Source organism: Peromyscus californicus, unplaced genomic scaffold (assembly GCF_007827085.1).
Source record: "Peromyscus californicus insignis strain IS unplaced genomic scaffold, ASM782708v3 Scaffold_7__1_contigs__length_154581171, whole genome shotgun sequence".
NCBI lineage: Eukaryota > Metazoa > Chordata > Mammalia > Rodentia > Cricetidae > Peromyscus > Peromyscus californicus.
Genome location: NW_026294595.1, coordinates 134786011 through 134807698, shown reverse-complemented (window position 1 = coordinate 134807698; position 21688 = coordinate 134786011).

Here is a 21688-nt window from a genome sequence, read left to right as displayed (position 1 = left end):
GAGTGATGATTTATCCCCATTTTACAGATGAGAAAATTGAGGCCCAAGCTGGAGACTGGCAATGCTGGAATGTGGCTCCAGTCTGACTGACTTGGGCTAGGTTCTTGGCTGCTGTCCTGGGTGACAGTTAGGGGCAGAGATGGCCTGGCATCTCTGGGCTCTTGCTGAGTGCCAGGCCCTGGCCTGGTCTGAGTGGGAAAGGTGGGTTGACTCATATTTACTCTTCTGGGAAGGTGCCTTACTCATGGCTCCTTCATGCTGCAAGCATCCTCTCCATCCCCTCCTCCCTCTAGGCTCTGTGCTGTTACAGACAGGCAGACGAAGTGAGGTGTTTCCTGGGTGTTAGGGCAACAGGGTCCCTGGTTGAAAGGGTTGTTGGAGGATGACACACACACTCAAGAGCCTGTAAGCCCCCTTTCTCCTGTGTGCTGGCCATCCCTGTCTAGATGGGTACAGCTTGCCTGGGGGTCTTAAGTGACTGAGATCTTAGATGTACGAGAAAAGACTGAATAATCCTAGCAACTGGGTAGCCTGCTTGGCTGGTCCATCAAGGCCTCCAAAAAGACGGCTATGACAGAGAACTATGTGACCTTGTTGTGTCTGAGAGCCCAGCTACCAGTGGATCGGCTGACCTACAAGGAGACTCTGCAGATGCTGTCTCTGGTTCCGTAAGAACTTTCTACAACTGTTTCAGATCCAGCTCTGCTGCCACTGCTGGCTTGACTGACCTGAAACCTCCCAGTCTGTCTGCTCCTGGCAACTCCTCCCCACACGCAGTGGGTAGCACCCAAACAAGCCTCTTGGGATTTAAGGTGGGTTGATCAAGGTGAGTGTTTCCTCTTCAGTTCTTAGCAGATGCCCAACCCTAATGACACCCATTGACCTCACTCACCTATGCACATCCACTTTTCTTTTGTGGGTAGGTACACTCATCTAGCAAATATTCAATGAATTCCTACTGTGGGATAGGCGCTGCACTGGGCTCTAAGAATATAGTTATAAATAAATCAGTCATGGCTTCCACCACCAATGTGCCCACACTAGAGAGGCCAGCATAAAGAAAGCAATGAGGAAAAATAATTACATATTTTAAAAAGTGCACAGAGGGAAAGAACCCGGTGATAGGAAATCGGAGCTTACTCACGTTGGCTCATTATTTGAGGGATTTTGTGAGGCTGTTGTCCAATATAGACATTATGAAAAAACTAAGTAGTATAGATTTATCATTAAATACATTCTATTAAAATTGAAATGTATCACTGTTTGTTTTATGACTACTTTTACATTTGAGGTTCTGTACCATGGATATAACATAATAGTGGGTAGCTATGTTACACTTTGTGGGTTCATATTGTGAGCTTGGCGTTGACCATGATGGGAACATTATTCTGTGAGAATTGACAAACACAACAGATCGGGGCTTTTATTTTCCTGAGAACTGGCTGGTAACATTTACCAGCTCACGACTGTGATATGAAAGAGGACACTGAGGATTTGCCTTCAGGTAGATTAGTCATGGAGAACTCTCTAAGTGCGTGGTGGGGGATACGTTTGCCAAGGCTATGATGGGAAGGAGGTATCATGTAACCATGACTGTGGAGTTTCTGGCAGAGACGACAAATGGGAGCCAAATCTCTATCCAAATGGAAAGGGAAACAATATGGCTACTTGTGGGTACCTGGGGCTATGGCATCGTGAGTGAAGGAATGTGCTAAAGCTGGGAAAGCAGGTAGAGGGCAGATCATGCGGTGACATTTGGGCTGGATGAAGGAAGTTGCACAGTACTGAGTTAAAGCTGGAAGCCGCAGAGGATGGAGCTGGTCCCTCTAGGACTTGCCATAGGTTCCTGCTGCAGCAAGTAGTAGTGTCCCCCCGTAGAAGGACCACACTATCTGACTATGTGCATTCCACATCTGTTTTCATTGTGCCCATAGCTTTCTCTAGAACTGCATGGGAGATGGGAAGCAGGAAATTAATTCCCAGGGAAACCTTCAGCCATGAGGCCACAGAACTGGTGGAAAGTTCCAGCCTCCTTCTCTTCAGATGGAATATTCTGGGCTGCCCCTGTATCCTTCCTAGAGGGAAGTCCTGGTGTGCTCAAACCTACTTTGCTTATAGTCATGACCTTGGCAATGTCTTTGTATGTTAGCATGTTAGCTATTCTGTCTTCCTGCTCTCTCCTGCTCCTTCACTTATGCTTCCTGGGGTCCCCTCCCAAACCATCTGCTTCCACCCAAGTCTTAGCTCAGGATCTGTTCTTGAAGGAACTCATATTAAGACTAGGGTCAAGGCAAGGGTAAAGCAAACACAGTGAGCGGGAAACTGGAGATGAGGGGTAGGCTCAGTGGGGTCGTCTCTCTGTCTCTGTCCCTCTGTCTATCGGTCTCTCTCTCTCTCTCTCTCTCTCTCTCTCTCTCTCTCACACACACACACACACACACACACACACACACAGACACACACACACACAGACACACACACACACAGAGAGAGAGAGGAAGAGAGAGACAGAGACAGAGAGAGAGAGACAGAGAGAGAAAGAGAAGTGGGGGGAGGGAGAGGGAGAGAGAGAGAGAGAGAGAGGATGCTTTTGGTTCTGTCTTCAGGGATTCCTTACTCGATATCCTGCAATCTTTATTGGTTGTGGACAGCCTAGTTTCTTTCCTGAGGTCTATGTGCCAGCCAGGAGGAAAATCATGCCCAGAATCTCTGTGGGGACCTCTCTAGAGGCCTCACTCTGTTGAGATGTTTGGTTGCCACCCTACCTTGGTGACCTGGCCCAGGCTCTGGATGCTCATTTTCCTATGTTGGCCCCTCCCCTGGCCTGTCTCCTCCTGTCCTATTATCATGTTTTGTTGAAGTCAGACACCTAAGTCTGGTGGTCCGGTGAGCTCTTCTGAGCTCTGAGTGTCCTACATGGTGACATAGCTGTTCCCCAGCACTGGTCATGTGTCTACACAGATTTACACTCAGAAGGCTGCTGTCATGGAAACTGACTCCACCTGTCCCATCCTGGTCAAATAGGATACTTAGCATGGTCTTTCCCTCAGTGTTTCCAGTTAAGCCCAGTATCTGGCAGGCTCAGCTACTGCAGTGAGAGAGATGAGGCTGAGTCTCTACATAGGGCAGCCAGCCAAGGGCACCTGTGTGTTCGTGGAGGCAGGTCCACGTACCCTGGCTCAATTCTTACTTACCTGCTTGCTTCCAACTTTGGGTCCCTTTCTTAATTCCCTTCCACTTTGCATACCCCAGTCTGGGCTGCCCTTGGGGAAACTGTTGGAGGGGCAGTGGGCTCTCTTCCTTTCAGGACAGTCGTCCCTCACTCCTTGCATGTGGGACTGCCTGCCCTTCCTCCCTCTCCCCCGGGGGCCTGGCTCCCTTCCTCACCCTCAGCCCCTCCTGCTCTTCCCTTCTGAAGCTCCTCAGAACATTCAACATTCTGACTCATCCTCTGACTCAGGTGGAGTCTATTTCTGTTCCCACGTACTGCTCCCGGGTGGGCTGGAGATCACAGCTGTCACCTTTACTCGTGTGTGGGAGTGTGGTATATATATGTGCCTATGTGCATATGTGTGCATGTGCATGAACGGATGCTTGTGTATGCTTAGGCATGCATGCATATGCACATGCCTATACATGTGTGTGTCTGAGCATTCCTCCCCCAGGCAGCTGGGAAGGAGAATTCTCCTGCCCCTTTCCCATCCTGAATGTCACCCCCCAATCCCTCAGAAGCAGACATGCATCCTTCAAGGTCCTTGGTGACTTAGGCTCTGGGGAAACTCCATCCTGATCTCCCCAAGATGATTGTTTTATCCAAGGTAACTTTTTGAAAAAAAAAAAAAAAAAAGTCCAACTTGATAGTCTATTCTGTAAACCCTTACTCCAGAATCTCCTCACTGTAGACCTGGAGGCAACCAAGGGGCTAAGGCCAATTCTTCATTTCATGCTTTGGGTTGGAGAGCGATCTGAATTTGTTAATAACCAGACTCGAAATCATCCAGCAAGGAAGCAGCCATGTTAGATTTGAGTAATTGTTTCGTGTCCCCAGCCAAAATGCTACCAGCCTTCTCTATTCTCCCTCTCCTTGCCCTCTCCAGCAGGACCCTCAGGGCCTGTGCTGTTCAGCTTGGTGGCCACCAGCCACATGAGGCTACTGAGTCCTTGAACTGTGGCTGCTGTGCTGAGTGTGAAACACACTGGATTTTAAAGACTTAGTACAATGCAATGTAAAGCAAATTATTAGCAACTGCTTGAAATTTGTTATATGTGCTGGTCATTTTTGTTGTTTCTGTTTTTTGTAAATATGACACAAACCAGAGTTATCTAGGAAGAGAAAACCTCACCTGAGGAATGTATCCATCAGATTGGCTTGTGGGTATGTCTAGGGGGACATTTTTAAAATTAATGATTGATGTGGGAAGGCCCAGCCCACTGTGGATGGTGCCAGCCCTAGGCATGTGGGCCTGAGGTCTATAAGAAAGCAGGCCAGAAATACATGCAAACAGAACATTGTATACATAATAAATAAATAAATCTTTAAAAAAAAAACCGAAAGCAGGCCACTAAACAGCTTTCCTCCATGGCTCCAGCCCTGACTCCTCTCAGGAATGGACCATGACGTGGAAGTGTAAGCCAAAAAAACCCCGTTCCTCCCCAAACTGCTTTTGGTCAGTGTTTTATCACAGCATCAAAATAGTCATTATATATTTAAGTGATTTATCAATGCATTTAAAATTTAGATATATTGCATTAAATAAAATATATTTAAAAATCAGATTCACCCATTTCTCTTTATTTCTTATAGTATGGCTACCAAAAAAAAATTTAAATCATATAAGAGGCCTTGTGTTTTGAAAATTTTCACTGGCAGTGACTAGGCAATGCCTACCCTCTCCGTCTAAGGACCCAATAACAAACCAAAGTTTGATTCCACTAAAGCTCCTTCTGGGGAACCACTGAGTTTATTGAGGTAACTCATGGAGCATGGGGGAGGGGTTCCTGATAGGAGTATGGGTGACTCCAAAGCAGCCCTACATGGATGATAGCTTTCTCACAGATACATTGACAGAGCCCCCTCCCCTAGCCCATATACTCTAGGCCCTCCCTGAGACCCTGAGGCCACATGCAATTAGGGTAAAGCTGAATTCCAATGATTGGGAGGTTTGGCTGGATACCCAGGTGAGGGTCCAAGGACCCTCCTCACAGAATCCCAATCAACAAACCAAGCTGGGATGATCTTTTACAAACGGGCACAGCTGCATACATGAAGATGGCGGCTGTTTGCCTCAGAGGACAGTCTTGTATGACACTCTCCTTGTTTTCTCTCTCTGTCCATTCTCTTCCTCTCCCCTCCTTTCCTTTCTCCAGTCCTTCCTTCTCTTCTCCTTCTCTGCCCTCTCTTCCCTCCCATCTCCTCTTCTTCACCCCCCTTTCATCTCCCCTCTCCCACTCTGTTTTCTTTTCTCTTATTGCTCATATAGGGGATCAAAACTAAATGCCAGGCCTTCCTCTACAATGGAGACATGCCCTCAGCTCTCACCGCTTGTTTTCACAAATGAAGTTCTTGAAACATAAATTTCCTCGATTGTATGATGTGTATGGGTGATTTTGCTCTGTAGCAGCAGCATCGTGCTGGAGACTCTAGGATCCCCAGAGTCTAAAATTTGCATTTCCTTGTGCTTTACAAGCAGTATTTGTTGACCCTCTGCCAGACCATCAGTTACACTGAACTTCAGAATAAAATGGCCTTACCCTAGAATACATGTTTAAGATTTCTCAAGCCAGACGAATGACTTGATAACAGTTTGGAAGTTAATTGGATTTCTAGGCAGAAGGACCAATGTATAATTGTGTGGTCAAGGCACAACAGTCATTGCTCTGGATGGTCCTAGACACGCCATGCCATCCTCTTTCTTGGTACCTGGTTTCCTTGTCTTCTTCAGGCCTCCTACAGCTCCTCCATTCTGCCACTGTCAAACATAACAAAGCATTGACCACCCCTGATATCTTCAGCAGCCTGGCCGTTGTCACTAGGAGGAAGACACAGTGGAGCACAGCCTTCTTTCCTTCTGGCACTACCTCACATGGCCCGCACGGGCTTCCCTTGCCAGCACAGTGGGCCCGCTCCCATGGCACCACTCACTCTGTTCATCATGCCTCTCCCCACACCTTTTCTGCAGGTCAAATGTCCACCTTCTAGGCTTTACTCCAACGTTTTCTTCTTGAGAGACACACCATGGTGCGTTGCCAGTTTAAGAGTTTCTTTTCAATAACTGCTACCATAAGATAAGTGACTGGAGGTAGCAGGTTCCCACAACACGTGTGTCTTTCTTCACTGTGGTGCTAATGATTTAAAGCTAATCCCCACCCTAAGGGGGAAAAAACCTCTCCCTCTCTGTCTCCCCCTCCCTTTTTTTTTTTTTTGAGACAGGATTTCACTATGTAGTCTTGGCTGGCCTGGGGGTGGATATGTAGACCAGGCTGGCCTTAAACTTAGAGATACCGAGTGCTGGGATTATCTCGTACTTACTATGGCCATCCCCGAAAGTTTTTTACGTGTGCTGTCTTTGTAATGTTTTCACAGAAGCTTCACACCCATTTGACAGACGAGGATGCTAAGACTCAGAGGTGTGCTGTGGAAATGAGAAGTGGTCCAGAACTTCACATTCAGGGTGGTGGGATGCTATGGTCCAAAGTCTTCGTGGAGCTCTCCTTGAGGAGACACATCCTGTCCTCTAACATCTAGGTTTTCCAGATCCATTCTAGGTCCTAGAATTTTCTTGCCCAGTCTTATTGAGACCTCAGTGTATCCATAGCAAAGGGAGTCAAGACCACTTCAGAGGCCTCTCTGTGGCTGCTCATCAAGTCCCCATCTCTGAAGGCCCAAGGCACCAAGTCCTATATAAGTCAGTGGCTCTCAGCCTGTGGGTTTCAACCCCTTTGGGGTCCAAACTGCCCTTTCACAGGGGTCACATATCAGATATTTACATTACATAACATTATCAAAATTATGTAACAATGGCAAAATTATAGTTATAAAATAACTGCAGAAATAATTTTGTGGTTGGGGGAGGTCACCACAACATGAGGAACTGTATTAAAGGGTTGTGGCATTAGGAAGGTTGAGAACCACTGGTGTAAGTGAACTCTGCTCAGATTTAGGTCTCACCATATTTTTTAAAGGGAAGTCCTCCACAGTTACTCAGGCTGGGGTAGATCCTGGCAGTATAGAACCCCGTCTTCACCTTCTGTTACTTTTAACACCGTAAACAAACTGAGCCCTGTGTCATTTGTTTCCCTTGCCAGGCCACAAACATCACGAGGGCAGGAACTTCGTTTGCTGTATTTTCTAAGTTTTTCCTCAATGCCTGGTACTTACTAGATGCTTGATGACGTTCTGAATGGGTGAGTGAGACTTGGCTCGACATCTTTATCTGGAGGATGGCAAGGACGTAGAAAGCTGTGTGGACTTCTGTCCTTGAGCTCGCCTCTCCCCGTGTGACTTAGTATTGAGGACGCTAGTGTGTGTTAAATAAGAGACAATGAGGGGCTGGAGAGATGGCTCAATGGTTAAGAGAATGGGCTGCTCTTGCACAGGACCTGAGTTAAGTTTCTAGTACCCATGTGAGGTAGTGTGAATCACCTGAAACTTCAGGGGGAATCTGATGTCTCTGGCCTCGTTAGGTACCCGCATCCATATGCATACATCCCCTCTCCCCACACATATGCATAGACACACACACACACATAATAAGATAAATTTTGCTGGGCACACCTTTAAGCCCATCACTTGGGAGGAATAGGCAGGCAGATCTCTGTGTGAATTCCAGGCTAGCCAGCAATACATAGAGAGATTCTATCTCAAAAACCAACAAAAATAAAGGCCATGAGAAATTGATAATCTCTGTCTGGTCTGGGTCTGGGGAGATGGCTCAGAGGTAAGAGCACTTGCTAAGCAAGTATAAAGCCTGAGTTCAAATCCCTAGAACTCATGTGAAAACCTGACTGTAGTCACACCTATAACCCCAGTGCTAAGGGTGGAGGGGGTGAAAGGGGTGGAGGCAGAGTCATGAGGATTGCTAGGGATGTGCTGGCTACCAGTGTAACTCCAGATTTAGTGAGAGACCCTGCCTGAAGTAAACAAGATGGGGGAGTGATAGAGCAGGTCACCTGGCATTGTTCTATCGTCTCCACAAATGCTCTCTCTTTCTCTCTCTCTCTCTCTCTCTCTCTCTCTCTCTCTCTCTCTCTCTCTCTCTCACACACACACACACACACACACACACACACACACACACACACACACACACACTCACACCCCTCTTTCCCTGCTTCTGTCCTATGGGGCTTGTAGCCGATGACAGCTGATAGACAGGTCCTCTGTCTGAGTACAAGCAGACAGGCTTGTGGTCTGGACAGGGAGTGGCACAGACTCCCCACCCTGACCCCACCCCAGGGAGTGAGGGAAGTGGGCCAATCAGTCATATGCAGGACAGTTCTTTGGAGTCTGATCACTAATCAGAGCCCAAGGGCTCCCCCAGGCTCTTTCTCCTGCTACCTCCATGGGTGTAGCTTGAGAATTTCAGTTTCTATCTGCTTCAAGGAAGGCAGTGGCAGGTGAGGCCTGCAGCGATTAGATGTCTTACGTCTGCCCTGCCCATCCTCTACACATCTTAGGGCTTGGCTGTTGGGTGGGAGGGTCCACCTGCTATAGGACCCCTGGGAATCAGCCCTAAGGGTATACCTGGGTACACGGTGAGCAACTCCTGTTTTGCCTGGGCCTGTCTGGCTTTAAAAACTCAAAGTCCCACTTCCCAGAAACTCCCTTAAACAGTCCCAGGCAAGCCGGGATGGCTGGTCCCTTTACCTGGCTTGCACCTGAGTGATTACTTTTAGTACTAAATGCAGCTTCTTTGGCTGCTGGCCACCCTCATCAGCATTTCAGCATGAGGCTGCTGCTCCCCGCCCACCCCCCTTCCCTTGCATGTGTATGTGCGATATGCATGCATGCTCCCTTGTGTGTGTGTGCGCGTGTGCATGCAGAGAGTGATGTCGGATGTCTTCTTTGATTGCTTTCCACTTTATTAACCAGGCAGAGCCACTTGCTGAACTAGGAGATCGCTGACTTGGTTAGTCTAACTAGCTAGCTTGCCCTGGAGGATTCCTTGGCTCTGCCTCCAAAGGGCGAGGATTGCAGGCAGACCACCACCATACCTCTCTGGCTTTTATGTGGATGCCGGGGATTCAGACCCGGTGCTTCAGGCTTGTACAGCAAATAGTTGCTTTATACACTGCGCCATCTCTCCTGCCCCTGCAGCTTCTTTTTATGGTCTGGGCTTGTGATGGGCAGCAGCCATCTCAGTGGGTTGAATTTGACCTGACCATAGGGGACTTGTAGTTAACTCTTTAAGGCCCAGTGTTAAAGATGATGGAGGTTCTGTGAAGATCTGTGAGGTGGGAGGATCCTTCTGATCTACATCCACTGCGATGATGCTGTGTTGAGTTAGCCGGGACCTGGCGATGTGTCCATATACAGTGTCATATACATATGAGCTAGACCAGAGCGTATAAGTGGAAACAGAATGTAAGGCATGTTTGTAATTTAAGATTCCTCATAGATCGATTAACAGAGAAATGGGTGCAGTTAATCTTAATAATATATTTAGAGGCTAGGGAGATGGCTCAGTTGGTAAAATGCTTGCCATGTAAGTGTGAGAACTTGAGTTTGCATCCCCAGCACCCACATAAAAAGCTGGGCACAGGTTGGAGAGATGGCTCAGCTACTTGCTTCTCAAGCCTGAGGACCTGAGTTTGGATCCCCCAGAACCTGCAGCACAAGTACCCAGAGCCCCTGCATAAGACAGGAGGCTCGCTGGCCAGCTAGCAAGCACGTGCAGGGGCAAAGACACACACACACACACACACACACACACACACACACACACACACACACACACACACTCAGATGCACAGACACACACAAACACACAGGCACAAACACACAGACATACAGACACATGCACTCAGACACACACACATACACACACACATAGAGTGCGTGCATCAGGTGCAGTTGTGTGTTCCTATAATCTCGATGGGGAAGTGGAGACAGGAGATCTCTGCAGTTCACTGGCCAGCTCATCAGTGGGCCGAGTAGTTGCACTACTAAGCTAGTGACAGGCTAGTGATGCTGCATCGGACGGCAAGGGTGACAGGTCTGTTCCTTGACAGGCGTATAAAGTCTCAGCTGGTCTGTTCCAATGGGATGCTTGGAGTTCTTGCAGGTGAAGAAGAAGATACACTTGTGTATTGCCATGTCAGGTGTTGGCCTTATGTGATGCCAGAGCCATGTGAAAATGGTGTATCATTTGAGGAACAGGTAATAGTGTCACATCCTTCTGTTGCAAGGTTTTCTTCCTTCCTTCCCTTGGACAACCCCTCCACCTCACCTGCTTTTGTATTACCTGTCCAATGCTTCTCAAGGATTGACTTGGTTCTGGGTGTGGTCGTCCACGCCTATAATCCGTACACTCCCGGAGGTGGTGGCGGCAGGGTCATTGAGTTTGAAGCCAGCTTAGGCTAAGTAGTGAGAGTCTGCCTCGAGAAACAACATCAAGTTGTCTTTGGATGCCCACAAGTACGGGTTTTGTCTTTCGTTTGGTTGAGACGGGGTCTTCTGTAGCCTCAAATTCCTACATAGCTAAGGATGACTTTGAACTCCTGATCCTCTTATCTCCTCCTCTGGGGTTCTGAGATTACAGGTATGTAGAACCAAAGCTGTCTTATGCAGCACTGGGGATAGAACTCAGGGCCTGTATGTGCTGGGCAAGTGCTCTATCATCCGAGTTACCTTATCAGTCCGTGTGTGCTTGTAAGTACAATTCTTCAGAGGTTCCCTGAAAAAATTCTTTGCACTTCATATAAAACAACTTCGTGAACAACAATAGTTTTGATGGGGCATTGTGGCCCATCCTATAATCCCAGCACTCAGAGGAAGCTAAGGCAAGATGATCATAAGTTTAACTTGAATCCTGGGGTATATCGTGAAGCCTCAGCCAAACAAAATAGGCCAGATTGCTCAATCTGGTAGTGTACCAGTTTAGCATGCTAGTACCCTAAGGTTTGGGGATTGTCTTCCAGGACTGTGGGGAGAAATCACAAACCTGAGTCCCAATCTGTGTTTCAGAATGTCTTCAACAATGATGAAAAAGAAGCTATTCAATATCACAAGGACTTACAGCATCTGGAACGAGTGGTGGGGTGTAAGAGGTACAGAGACTTTGGAAAATGCTGGGGAAGTTCCTTAAAGAGTTAAATATGTAGCCAGTCTATGATCCAGTGTTTCTATTTCTTGATATTTATCTGAGCGAAATGAAAACACACATCTACAAGAAAATCTTCTACAAAAATATTCATACCAGTTTTAATCACAATAGCCTAAAACTGGATACAGCTAAAACATTCATTAACAAGAGAATGGGTAAAATTCTATGGTCTATTTATACAGTGGGATACATCACTGCAATAAAAATAAACAGGTTAGTGATGCACACAATGTGAGCAAAACTAAAAGAAAATCATGCTGGGCCAAAGAAACCAGATGCAAAAGTTTTCATTGGTTTGCTTCCAGCCACACCAAGTCCTAGGACAGGTAAAAGTGAGGAGCCAGGGCAGGGGCTGCTTCCTGGTGTGTGTGTGTGTGTGTGTGTGTGTGTGTGTGTGTGTGTGTGTGTGTGTGTAGTTGCTGGGCAAGGGTGTAAGAAAATGTTCTGGGTGATAGGAAAGTTCTACCTTCCTGCCAAAGATTTCTCTTTAAAACCTGTGATTTTTATGGTATATAAATTATATGAAAAATGGAGAGAAGCCAGACAAAGGAACAAATAGTTCTCGAGACACTGAAAGATCTGGTGAAGATTCACTCAGCTTCAGTGGTGGTAGGGCCCAGGCAATGAGCCAGCCTCTGTTTCTCATGCAAAGGTGGTACCTGTAAACTCATGTATGAAATGAGGTAGACTGGGAGACTCCTGAGGGTGGGGACAGGGGCTTATTCATCACAGTGCTCCTGAAGCCCAGGGTGGGGATGGGCCCTAAGCAGATGCAAGGGAATTATTCATTCTATAAACAAATGATGACTCTTGACTGAGTTACCCATGGGTGGTCTTGAACCATGTTCACAGCACTGAAAGAGAAAGCAGATGATAGTATTTTCATAGTAGAGAATGTTAAGGGTTAGGGTTAGGCCCCTCTCCCTCCCTTCTCCCATCCCTTCCCTTATTTCTTTTTTATTCATTTTCTTCCTTTCTTCTTTCTCCTCCCACTTATCTTTCTTTTTCTCCTTCCTTCCTCCCCTCCCTCCTTCCCTCCTTCCCTCCTTCCTCCTTTTCTTCCTTCCCTCCCTCCTTCCCTCCCTCCCTCCCTCCCTCCCCCCCTCTCCTTCCCCACATCACAGGAATAACTTCAGGTGGGGCCTTCTGATTACCCAGTCCTTAGGACACGGTGTCTATGGACCTATGAGTTTTTCAGAAATCTATGACCAAGATCAGATCTGAAGAAGTAAAGAAAACTGCAAAGTGTAAGAAAGAACTTTAGTCAAATGTATGTGGGACATGATATTTTGTCAAGTTCAATTCAACCACCATTACACAGGAGTCATGCGAGGTGTGGGCTGAAGGCTTATTTAAATGTGATCTAGTGATGCTATGCTGAGGGGACACTCCCAAAGGGAAAGGGGCAGAGGATTCTTAAGAAAGTGGGAGGAAGCACAGGAAGAGAATAGTATGAAGTTATGAGGACCCATATTTCTTGTGTCATACATGAAAAGAATCACTGTGGTAATATGTAGGTGACTGTATACATTGTGATAGGCAGAAAAATGGTGCTTTAAAGACATCCATGCACTAATTTTGTGAACTTGACATACTGAAAACCCTTTGCAGGCATGACTAAGGTTACAAACATTGAGATGAGAAAATTAGCTTGAATTGTTTAGGAGGGCTCACTCTGATCACAGAAGTCGTTAAAATTGGAGAACAGCAATGGTCTGAACATCTTTGACCAGAGTAGTAGGAGGGATGCTTAGAAGGTGGAGGAAGTGGCCATGAGCCAAATAATGTGGTGACTCTTTTATTTTTAAAAGATATATTTATTTTTATTTAATGCATATGAGTTTTGCTTGCATGTAGACATGTGCACCTTGTGTGTGCTGTACCCAAGGAGCCTCTAGAACTGGAGATACAAATGGTTGTGAGCTGCCATGTGGGCACTGAGAACGAAACCCAGGTCCTCTGGAAGAGCAGTATGTGCTTTTAAGTGTTAGTCATCTCTCCAGATCCCATCCATGTAGTAATTCTTGGAAGCTGGAAAAATCAAGAATGAGAATGGTTTCCTCCCCAGAGCTTCTGGGCTGGAGGTCAGCCCTACAGACACATTGGTGACAGACTCAGGAGACACGTGGGACTCACACCAAACTTCTAACTTGGAGCTATGAGAAATCCGTGTTACTTTATCCCCTATCCAAACAGTTCTTTGTATTCCAGCAATAGCAAATTAGCATACCTTGGGTGGATCCACACAGTAGTCAGAGTTTTTGAAAAGCTTGCTCTGCTGTGCAGTGCACACTACAGTGTCCTTTGCTTGCATGACTTTCACTTTTATTTTATTTTATTTTTTTAGTGTGTGTGGTGTATTCATGTGTATGTGTTTGCATGTGTGCATATGCTCTCTCTCTCTCTCTCTCTGTGTGTGTGTGTGTGTGTGTGTGTGTGTGTGTGTGTGTGTGTGTGTGTGCAAGTCACATGCATGCACATGCACGTGGAAGTCAGAAGTTGATGTTGGGTGTCTTCCTGTATTGCTTTCCTTATTGTTTTGAAACAGTATCTCTCACTGAGCCGGGAATACACTGGTACAGCAAAACTAGCTGATCAGTAAGCTCCAATGATCCTCCTGTCTCTGCCTCCACAGTGCTGGGATTATAGGAGCATGCCTCCATACCTGACATTTCATGTGCTTGTTGGGTATCTGAACTCAGGGCATCATGCTCGCAGAACAAGCCCTTCACCCCCTGAGCCATCCCTCCAGCCTCTGACTTGCTAAATTTTTATAACTCCACAAAGTGGGCACTGTCATCATCCCTGTTTTATAGTATGAATCTGAGAGAGGTTGAGAGAAAGACCAGAGACGACAGAGCTGATGAGAAACAGATGAGAGGTCTGAATTAATTTCGCCTATTATGATATATGGAGAGATACTCATATCTAGAGTAGAAATTGTTTATTTTGTGTGTGTGCATGTGTGCATGTGTGTGTGTGTGTTTGTGTGTGTGTATGAATTCTCATGGGTGAGTACAAGTGTTCATGTGCCTCAGTGTGTATGTGGATGTCAGAGGACAATTTTGGGTATCGTTTTTCACATTTCTACCTTGTTTGAGGCAGGGTATCTTTGTTGTTTTTCTGATGTAAGTGCCAATGCCAAGCTGGATAGCCTGTGAGCTTCTAGGATTCTTCAGTCCCCTTCCCTCATTTTGTTGTAGAAGTACTGTGGTTATAGGCACAAGCAGCCACACCCAGATTTATGTGAGTTCTGTGGATTCGAACTCAGGTCCTCCTGCTTGTCTGAGAAATACTTTAAGCACTAAGCCATCTCCCCAGCCCTGGAGTCAAAATCTTTACTTTCCTGTCTCAGATCCAGGGATGACTATGGATAAAGTCTACGTCTATGAAACTCATATGGAAGTGATGCCTGTGAGAGACTGGACTATGCCAGCTTTTTAGGGCAGCATGCTTTAGGACTCGAGACATCTTCCCTCTCCTCATAAATTGTCTAAAGGACATAGGTTTTAGAGCTTAGAGCAGCATCTCTCCGCACATAACCAATTACAGAACTAATTGGGAACTGTTTTTATCTGTTCATTAAGGTAGATATAATTAAAGCAACATTCTGTTCAGCTGCTTGGAGTGTGGGCTTTAAAGTAATAATTACTACTTTTATTTCTCTGAGACTCTTTCTAATTTGTCTTGGCTCCACCACAACCTCTCTCAAACCCTTTTGTTCTCCATCAGAAAGGCTTCCACTCCTTGGTCCAGCATCCTTACCTTTCTAGGCATCCCCCAACTGTCCTCTTAAGGATCCCTTCCTCAGAGTGGCCCCTTGGATTGGCCAGACTGGATGAAGCCCCTGGTGTCCATTCCCACATGCTGAGGGTTGAACTTCAAATGCCCCTTACAGGCTCCCGTCAGGAGGCACTGTTTGGGGGCGGGGGTTGCTGAACTTTTCAGAGTCCGGTTCTTGCTGGAAGAAGTGTGTTTCTGGGAGTGGCTCTGGAAAAATGATATCCATCTCTGCTTCCTGCCATGTTTTCTGCTTCCAGACAGTCTCGCCACTTCCTGTTCGTCTTCCGGAAGTGACTAGCCACCACAAGCTCCTGCTCCTACTTTAGCCAGCTGTACCTTTCCCATCATGGTGAACTGTGCCTTCTACCACCCCCAATAAACATCCCCAAGTTGCTTCCGTTAGGGATACTAGCACAGTGAGGACAATAAATGAGTGACACAGCCTGGTCCCTTTCTTTTGTGTGTCTCATCGCACTCACTCTCAGTAGTGAGTTTCCCACGGAAGTCATGGCCTCTTGCCTGAGCCTTTTCCTCATGTTGCCCGAGTGCCCCAAACAACGTCTGCACACGAACATCAACGGACTGATGAGTGGTACTGCTGGGCTTTGGTCCGTGCTGACACTGTTGGATTCTGCACCTGCGCTCATGTGCAGAACGCTTCCTTTGACCCCCACTTTCTACTTGCTTCTCCCATTCTGGATCTGTTCACAAGCACACAGGTACACCGAGGCATGGGCACCAGTGTCCACGTGTGCCCATGCACACAGACTGAGTGACATCTTCTCCAGTGTCCTTCTGTTCTTGAAGCTGCTTCCCCTAGGCCCTCATTGCACAACTTCTGCATTGGTCTATAGAGTGGGGAAAGGGGTTTCCATGCTGCCTCTGAACAAAGGTGCAATGCCCTTTGGATCAGCCCACTTCTCAGGGTTCCTGTGCTGCACCTAGATTATGCCAATGACCAGCACCTGGAGGGACATTTCCTTTGCACAGAAACTCACTCTCTGGAGCTCTGTTCTTACCCACCCCCCCCCCCCCCCCCCGGGGCTTGGGCCAAGACTTTTTCTTCCCCTCTCTGTCTCACTTCTTTTATTGCACCCCCAAACACACATTGGAGGTGCTCTCTGTCCAGGCTGAGGACTACTGTGCAGTCAGCACAAGGCTGTTAGCCTGAGGCTGGGGCTCAGTTCTAAAGGGGGACCTTGTCTCTGGCCCATGGCCTTCTGGAGCAACCCCAGGTGGCTCATTGCACAACAAGCTGTGAAATCTATGAGTTGGAGTGGAAAACCTTTGACCTTGGAATCTGGGCTTTTGGAATCAGAGTTAGCCAGTGGTGGTTTGCTCTGGTGTCTCTGTTCCCAGCCTGTCTCTGCTCCTCCTCCTCCTCCTCCTACTGGTTCATGTCCTCTATCAACTTTTGCCCTGAACCCTGCCCCTTCCCAGTTTCTATGGTCTGCTCCACCTACTGCCCAGACCAATGGAAGAGCAGAAGAGGCCTGTGTGAGGGAGGGGATGGGGTGGAAAAGCCTTCACACCTCAGGGCAGCATTGCAGCAATCTGGAGCTCCAGGCAGCAGCTCCCCAAACGTCAGTTGATCACTTGGCTTTCTGTCTCCTTGAGATGTTAGGGTGTTCAGAGAGTATCCAGGTCTTTCTGTCTGCTGACCCTCCAGCTTGCCTCCTTATATTTACCCCATTTCTTCCAAGCCCTTTTGTCCATACCGCCACTATCCCCTGCTCCAGCCCAGCAGCTCTGTGCCTCTATTCTCCTACCAACAGAATTTGGAGTCTACAGACCATGGTTTAGTACTTGGTTCTTTGACCTCCAACCTATGACTTTACCTCTTTATACTTCCATTTCCTCTTCTCTAAAATGGGCTTCCTAGTCCTTTCTCCCAAAGTGGTAAGGAGAGCAAAATAAGGCATGGCCCTCACTTGTACACATTTTCTGAGCACAAACAGTCTGATGGGAACTGAGCTAGATTCTGGGATGACAGTAATGATTAACCACTCCTTTACAGACCCTCACAGCCACCCAGCGACCCTTTGAGGTATGGATTATTGGACCCATTGTACAGTTGGGAAACATGGGCAGAGGCTGCACAGAGCTATGGAAGGGAACAGTTGCTGCTGGGCCTGGATTTGAACCCTGGGTACATGTTTCCTTCTTCATTATACTTACTGCCCTGAAGCTCCAGGTGATACAACAGCTGTAAATGGAAGATGTGGATCCTTTGCAAAGGAGTTCTACAGGATCATGGCATCTGACGCTTAGTAGGTATTCATTTAGAAGTCATCCAGGAGACTGTGAGGTGCAAGAAGGCATGGGAGAAGAAAAAGCCATCACGAGCATTGCAGATAAGGGTCCTGTATGTACCTGGGGGCAGGGGACTGGATCAGTTGGCAAAGTGCCTGCTGAATAAATAAGCAGAAGGACTGAGCTTGAGCTGCAGCGTCCACATAAAAAAGCTGGCAGTGACAGCCTGTGTTTATAATCCCAGAGCTGAGAAGATGGAGTCGGGGGAACTGTTGGAGCCTGGGGGTCAGACAGTCTAGCCAACTTGGAGAGCTCCTTGTCTAATGAGAGACCCTGTCTCAAAAAAAAAAAAAAAAAAAAAAAAGAGGTGTGGCTTAATTGAGGAAAACACTGGATGCTGACCTCTGGCTTCCACAGTCATGTGTACCCTTACATATACCGCCCCCCATGCCTATGGACACACCCTGAGTCCAGCTGGAAGGAGCCACATACTCAAGTGGAGACATTTTCATAGAATACACTGAGATACCCCAACACATACACAGAGCCAGGAATTCTACCAGCACTGTAAGGTCCTGGAAAGCAAGCAGATAGGGTACGGTGGTGGCCACTAAAGGCACTGGGCTGGGGTGAGGATCTCCTCAGTGAAACAGACAACAAAGGACTTTTTCAGATTGTACCACCCAGAATTCCAGAGGATGAACCTTTCTGACCTCTGTTTGTAATGACCAGGCCTGTCACCAGTCCCCATACTGAGCAATAGCAAGGAACCCTCTGGATGCCATGGGCACTGACCATTCCAGCTCCTTGCAAGCCCCAGAATTCAATGAATCTTGATCTGTGACTTGAACTGGGGCACAGAGGCCATTTCCCTGCAGCTGGTGGAGGGATGAAAAACATACAGTGTGTTCTCCCTCTCCGAGCATTTAAAAAGCAGTAATAAATAGATGAGAGCCTGGGAGGTGTGATTGATTTGTTTTATGAATCACAGAAGAGGCCATAACTCATGGGAGATTAAGGTTGAAGTAAGTTGTACTGCTCTTGCATTACATGTGGAGATTAATGACTTATCACATAAGGCCCCACCGTTAACCTGGCTCACCCACAGGGAGTTTAATAGCAGGGCCATCCAGGCTGGCTTGTAATAGGTGAGCCAATGCTGTCTGTATGTATGTGCTCCTCATTCTTACCAAAGGGGCCTGTTTGGAGTTATAAGGACTTGGGAAGCTGGAATGGGGTCTCTTGGGAGAGGGAATGGAAATTTTCAAGTATTCCAATGGACTTTTCAATGGGGGCAAAAGGATGATTCTGCTTCTGTAATGAACTCAGTACTTCCTGAATGTGCCAAGTCCTGTGCCCGTGGCTCCAAGTGGTTCTCAACCATCCTAAAGCTTCGACCCTTTAATTCAGCTCCTCATGTTGTGATGATCCCCAACCATAAAATTATTTTTGTTGATACTTCATAACTGTAATTTTGCTACTGTTATGAATCATAATGTAAATATCTGATATGCAGGGTATCTGATATGTGACCTCTGTGAAAGGGTCATTTGACCCCTAAAGGAGTCATGACCCATAGGTTGAGAACCACTTCTTTATAGCCTCTCACTGAACTCTCACAGTGACCCTTTGAGGTATGGATTATTGAACCCATTGTACAGTTGGGAAACATGGGCAGAGGCTGCACAGAGTTATGGAAGGGAACAGTTGCTGCTGAGTTTGAACCCTGGGTACATGTTTCCTTTTTCATTATATTTACTGCCCTGAAGTTCTAGGTGATGTGACAGCTGTAAACGGAAGATGTGGATTCTTTGCAAAGGTATTCTATAGGATCATGGCATTTGGCACTTAGTAGGTATTCATTTAGAAGTCATCCAGGAGACTGTGAGGTGCAAGAAGGCATGGGAGAAGAAAAAGCCAACACGAGCATTGCAGACAAGGGTCCTGTATGTACCTGCAGAGCCATCCCTAGGGTTTGAATGGGTTGGTTAGGAGGAATATATTCAGGCTGGGGAAGGAGTTAGACTCTAGACTTAGCCATGGTGCAAAGTCTCAGACTGAGAGTGCCAGATGATATGATGATGAGGGATTCAGAAGTAATCAAGGGAATTCAGGCTAACAACTATAGCTGCAGACTCAATCCCTTCTCCCCTGGTGTCCATCCTGACCATGGTGGCAGCTGGTTCTGAGTGCGTCTGAAGTTACTTGTGTTGCTGGTAGACTTAGCACCCAGTGGGGCCACAGGAAGCCCTTGACATTCCTTGCCTTAGCCCACTTACCAAACTTTACATCTCAGATTCTGTTCCTGCTCCCATGGCCCTCATTTTGTCTGAATTGTTAGAGTCTGGAGTCACAGTCCCTGCTGCTGGCACATGTCCAGGTAGAACCCTGAACTTGATGTCCACCTGCTTTCTGGTTTTTGCATCCACAGAGAAGACCTTAGCTTTTTATGACTCCTCACCTGTACCAGAGTCCTTTATGCTGGTTGAAAACCTGCCTTCTGGAATCAACCTAGATGGATACCCTGAAGCTGGAGTCCTTGGACCCTAGCAGGAAAGATAGGAACCCCCTTACAGTTTGACAGCTTGACCTCAGGAACAGTTAAGATTTCGTCACCTTCTTACAGTGAGAGCCAGACGCTTTACATTTATTGCGTGAACACTACATACTGGGCCACATTCTTCTCGCTTCCCACATGAGGGGGTCCTCCCATCAACTATACTAATCCCTCAGCTCGCACTCGGGGTTCCTCTCTCTTCCTTGCTTGCTTTATTTCTGCAGAACACTGACATGGTCCCTGCCCCCTCCACTACCACACACGGCCTTTGTTGACACAGACTCTTGCTATGTAGTTTCTGCTCAGACTCCTGAGCACTGCTCTACACTACTATACCTTGTTTGTAGTATCCTTATTCATTCTGTCTGCTTCTCTCTCTCCTCTTAGTAAAAACAAACACATAGGGCAAGGATTTTTTTTCCTGATGTATTTACTGTTCTGTCTTTGGCCCTAAATAGCACCTGACACACAGTAGGTGCTTAGTAACAGCAGTGGAGTTGATCTGTGAGTTCATATGAGCCTTCGGAGATCTGGGCCTTCTACCCTGGAGCTCCTGCTCTGTCCTAGTCTGACCCATGGACTCTGATCCCCGGGCAACTCACCAGGGGCTCATTGGCCCCTGACTTGGCTGCTCAACTTTGCCCCCTGGATTCTGTCTTGGCCTCTGGCCCAGACTTTCCAGGAAATCTAAACCCAGCTATCCCTGGTCTTGACTTTGTTGCTCCCAACTTATCTTTGAAACCTCACGGGGCTCTTCTCCTTGGTGGGCCCCAGACATACTGAATGCCTAGTCTTAGTGGACCTGAAGTCAATCCTGAGACCATTCACAGGTCTTCTGTTAGACAGTCAGTCAACAAATACATGACTACAGAGTCAGATTATCTAGGCTTCTGATAGACTTTAGTTCTCCAGGGAAGTGATGGGCTGTGGGTAATGGCCTGGGAGCTTGATAGAATCCTGTCTCTAACAGTTAGAAGCTGTGTGATGCTAGCTGGGTGTGGCAAACTCTTTAGAGTTAACAGGGTCAGCACTCAAACTTTATTCCTCAGATCCATCACCTCTTCTGGGTGCAGGAGCCCCTGTGACTGTGGTACCTGTGTAGGGAATTCTGACCTGAAAGCAAGGACTGGAAACAGGGTTTACATTCCTCATTTCTGCTGTTCTCCAATTGGGATACCTCTGAGATGTGACTGACACTGGGGGACACATCCAGATCCTCTAATTGTGGGTCTTCCCTTGGCTGGGTTCCCTAGCAGGCCACCACTCAGCACAAACCCATCACTTCTTCCTGGAATGTTTTCAAGAGGTAGTAGTGTTGTTGTTCTCTCTCTCTCTCTCTGTGTGTGTGTGTGTGTGTGTGTGTGTGTGAGAGAGAGAGAGAGAGAGAGAGAGAGAGAGAGAGAGAGAGAGAGAGAGAGAGAGAGAAACCATATTTGATGTACATGATGCAAATTTCCTGGCCAATAGTCTTAAAATATACCAAAGTCAAGGAAGGCTGAATATAAGCATTAGTCCAAAGGAGTTTAAAGAAAGAGACAAAATTGTTAAATACAATGCATGGCCCAGGATGGGACCTTGAACCAGGAAGAACAAAGTTTATAAAAGACTTTAATTAATGCAATTGACAAAACTTGAGTATGTGCTTTGTGTAGGTGGAGTGGCATTGTAACAGCATTAGATATACTGATTTTGATAATTATGCTGTGACTGTATTAAAAAAGGTCCCTGTTCCTAGGACATGAACATCGAAACGTTTAGTGGTAAAGATGTG